The 4,618-nt window shown below is 22.6% G+C and overlaps 1 non-coding gene across 1 annotated transcript; it reads left to right on the top strand.

Annotated features, from left to right (window-relative positions):
- Positions 1–1,359: 1,359 nt before the first annotated feature.
- On the top strand, positions 1,360–1,432 carry TRNAR-UCU (transfer RNA arginine (anticodon UCU)). The gene has a single exon. It is a non-coding gene; the product is annotated as a tRNA-Arg (tRNA).
- Positions 1,433–4,618: the final 3,186 nt, after the last annotated feature.

Below are 4,618 nucleotides of genomic sequence, written 5' to 3'. Positions count from 1 at the left end.
GATCACCAAAGGGTGTGGATCCACCAGTTTAGTGCCGGTACGAAATCATGGGAGTCTGGGACTAGCCATATGCTAGTGGCACCGTGTTTCTCGGGTTAGCTACGAGCCACCACCATATGTCGCAAGCCGGCTTCGGACCGAATGGTGTGACAACATCGGGATTGCTTGATCATGTGTGTGTGCGTGTATGCACTGTTGTGAAATTAGTACTAGAACTGCATTTAACTGTATATGTGTTGCGTCATAATAACACTCAAATGCCACACACCGATGTAACATGTATTCTTCCTTACTGTGAGGTGTCTCATCCCTACTGTACGTACATATTTTTCAGGTCTTTCGAGTAACCGAAACTAGCGACCTTGTGTTGGGAGCGTAGTGGCCAGTGTACTGCGGGTAGTGCTTGGGTAAATGCTAGGACTTGTGTTTTGTGGGTTGCTACTTTGAGATATGTTGGGCACCCGGTTGTACGTTGTATGATAGAACCTTGTTTCTGCTCTTGTATAAACTCTGGTATGGTACCATGCTTGTATAGAAAGACCTTATTTCCGCTGTGTATCTTTGAATGCCTATAGGGTACCTGATAATCCCACGAGGTCAGATCCTCATTCATTGTACTGTATCATGGATAATTTGTATGATACAAGAACAGGTTAGATTACATTTTCACGCCTAGGTCCCATTTCCGGGTTCGGGGCGTGACAAATAGCATAAGATGTTCGTAATTAAAAATGTTTAAATAAAATTATTTGTATATGCCTATAAGGATTATTATTAATAAACTTTATTATATAAGGGTGATGGAGAAGTTTATTTGTAACAACTCTTGATTTACTTATTTTCTTATCTTTGTTCTTTAAAATTTAACTAGTGTGGTCACCTCACTTAGTAGGTGCTATCAAGTAATTTGTAGGCATTCCAAAAAATTTTTAATTATGAAATTTATAATGTTAATTAAGCCGACACGTTAATGTGATGCTGTTTTTCTTTTCTTTTTTTCTTACTTTAACTTCACCCTACTTAAAAGATATATAGTTTTCTATCATATATCGTATTTATGAAAAAAAAAAATGTTATCAAATAATCATATTTTCTCAATAATTTAGTTATAATAATTCATATAAATGTGTGTACTAGAAACATAGAAAGAAATTAATTAAATTATAAAATTATGCTAAATTATTTAAAAATAATAGTAAAATAAAACACCTTACACATGCATTACAAGTTTGAGAAGGATAATTATGTTAAAAGTACAGCGAAAATTGCAGAGAAGTCAAAGCAGGAAAGAGAGTGTGAGTTTTCTAAATTTATTATAATATAATAAAATCTTGTGCTTCAGACACAACAAAAGCACAAGCGCCCGTGGCCTAATGGATAAGGCGTCTGACTTCTAATCAGGCGATTGTGGGTTCGAGTCCCACCGGGCGTGTCTTTTGATTTTTGGTTTTTTTTTTTCTTATTTTTATTTTCTTTCATTTAATCTTTAATCTTTCATCTTTAGAAGTGTGCTCTGAAAAGAAATTAAAAGGAATAGAATATTTTGAAAAAATATTTTCTTTTCTTTTCTTGTATTTTTATTCTTCATTAAATATTATCAAAAATAAAAAATTATTTTAATATGACTAAAAATTAAGAAAATTAAATATTAATTACGTGTAAAGTCAAACTTTTGTTTGTATGATTTGATATATTTTTTATTTTCTTCATCACTTTTCTTGATAGTCAAATATAAAAATGTGGATTTCGTGATATTTTTCTTTCCTTTCCATTTCTTAATACTTTTCGAATTTCAAACGAAACTTAAGGGATTGTTTGGAACTACTTATGCAAAGTACTTTTTTTTTTAAAAAAAAGTGTAGAATTTAATAAGTTCTAATAATAACTGGTGAGCTGGAAAAAAAAAATGCTAAAAATTATAATTAGTTTTGGTTGTATTTAAAATAAGTGATATTTGGATACTTACTTTTATTATGTGGTAGTATATGATTCTTTTTAAGTATATTTTAAATTAAAAATATTAATATTTTTTAATTAAAAATTATTTTAATAATTTATAATTAAATTTTAAATACTTATTTATAAAAAAATAATATGATATTACTATGTTTAATCAATAATAATCTTGTTATTAAATTATATTTATAAAATATTACTATCATATTAAATTATAATAAAAATAATATAATTAATTAAATTAAATTTTAATTTAAATTAATAAATAGTTTTGCTCAATACAAAGTTGAACTATAATAACTAATATCTATTTTAAATATATTTTAAATAAAACTGTTAATATTTTTACAACTAAAAAATTTTAATTATGGTTCTTCTTATTTATTCTAGAATTTAATTATATTTTATTAATAATTAATGGATTATAATTCATAATAAAATAATATATGATAAATTTTTAATTAACAATTTAAAGAATAATTATGCTAACTGTCATCTTTAATTAATATTTAAATATTTTTATTAGGTAAAAATAGTATAATATTATATGTTGATTAACAATAATCTTATTTTAAATTTATATTTATAACATATGATTATCATATTAATTTATGATAAAATACTATTATTAGTTAAATTTGTATTTTAATTTTTAATATTAATTTAAATTAGTAGATAGTTCTTCTTCTTCATTTTATAATTAACTTATGTTTCATCAATAATTAATATTATAAAATACATAAAAAAAATAATATATGATTATCTTCTAAGGGATTGTTACTTATAAATAATTGTTTGGAAACCACTTATCTAGAAGTAATTTTCAGAAAAAAAAAAAAATGTTGAATTTAATAAGTGTTAATAATGAGTGTTGAACTTGAAAAGTGTTTAAAGTTATAAGTGGTGTTTAGTCTAAGTAGTATTTGAATACTTACTTCTATTATAGGGGTTTAAATGATTATTTTTAAATATATTTTAAATTAAAAATATTATTTTTAATTAAAAATTTTATTAATAATTATTTTAATTATTTATACTTGAAATTTAAATATTTACTATTAAAAAAATAATACAATATTACTATTTTTAATAAAAATAATCTTGTTATTAGTGTATATTTATAACATATTATTATCATATTAAATTATGATGAACATAATATTATTAATTAAATTTAAAATTTTAATTATTTAATGTTAATTTAAATTAATAATTGGTTCTTGTTCAATCCAAAATTGAATTATAATAACTAATATGTATTTTAAATATATTTTAAATAAAAATATTAAAATTTTAAATAATAATTATATTAATTTATAATTAAAATTTTCTATTAACTAAAATAACTTAGTATTATTTATTAATTAACAATAATCTCGTTGTTAATGTACATTTATGACATATGATTATCACATTAATTTATGTTAAACATAGTATTAATAATTAAATTAAAAATTTTAGTTTATTTAATGGTAATTTAAATTTATAGATGATTTTTTTTATTCTTTATAAAATTTAAATATATTTTATTAATAATTAATGGGTTATAATACATAACAAAATAATATATGATTAATTTTTAATTAATAATTATGCTAACTGTTATTTTAATTAATATTTAAATATATTTATTAAGTAAAATAGTATAACAATATTTTTTGGTTAATAATAATCTTATTCTTAATTTATATTTAAACATATGATTACCATATCAATTTATATTAAATTACCATATCAATTTATGTTAAAATAATATTGTTAATTAAATTAGTATTTTAATTTTTAATATAATTTAAATTAATAGATAGTTTTTCTTCTTCATTCCAGAATTGAATTATGTTTCATTAATAAATTAGTATTATAAAATACATTATAAAATTATAAATGATTATTTTCTAATGTATTTTTTAATTATAAAATAGCTACCAAATTTTCATATAATTACAAAATTGACCCCACTTATGAATAATGTCACTTTTAAGTAGCCAAAAAGTTATCTTAGATTACTTCTCAAAATTCAGTTAAATAGTTCTTAAAAAAGTGATTTTAGAAAAGCAATTTTTATAATAAATATTTCTTGTAGTACAGGTCAAATGCTATTTTCTTTTTTGTAAAAATATTTATTGTAAGTGATAAGTGTTATAAACACTTTTTTTTTTAAAGTGCTCCCAAATGGGTGCTAAATTTCTAATTGATAACTGATTTTTCATTTTAATAAAAATCCCACTCAAATGAATAAATCTTGAGATCATATGCCCCACCCCCCATAGATTTTCTTCATGCGGTTGTGATGTGAATTACTCCTCCTTCAAAAGAGAACAAAGATCTTCCTTGGCCCATCAAAGGGCTCTTCCCAACTTAAAAAATAGGGCAAAAAACGCAATTCGTTTTTTAAGATTTGACAAAAAGACATTAATTTTTCCTTATATTTTTAAAATTTTAGGAACTTCTCTTGAAATTTAAAAAATTTCAAGAATCTTCAAAATTTGTCAAAAACAAGCCTCCTCTTGTATTTTAAGAGGTTTGTGTATTTTTGTCAAACTTTATGCGAGTTTATGACATTTTTTAAATTTCAAAGAAGGTATCTATCTTTTAACCAAAATATGAGGGAGTGTCTTTTATCCTAAAAATTATATTAATCTTAATAGAATTAATGAAGGGG

This window comes from Malania oleifera, chromosome 2 (genome assembly GCF_029873635.1).
Source record: "Malania oleifera isolate guangnan ecotype guangnan chromosome 2, ASM2987363v1, whole genome shotgun sequence".
Taxonomy (NCBI): Eukaryota; Viridiplantae; Streptophyta; class Magnoliopsida; order Santalales; family Ximeniaceae; genus Malania; species Malania oleifera.
The sequence above is the reverse complement of the archived record's forward strand: the minus strand, read 5'-3'. Positions and strand labels throughout refer to the sequence as shown.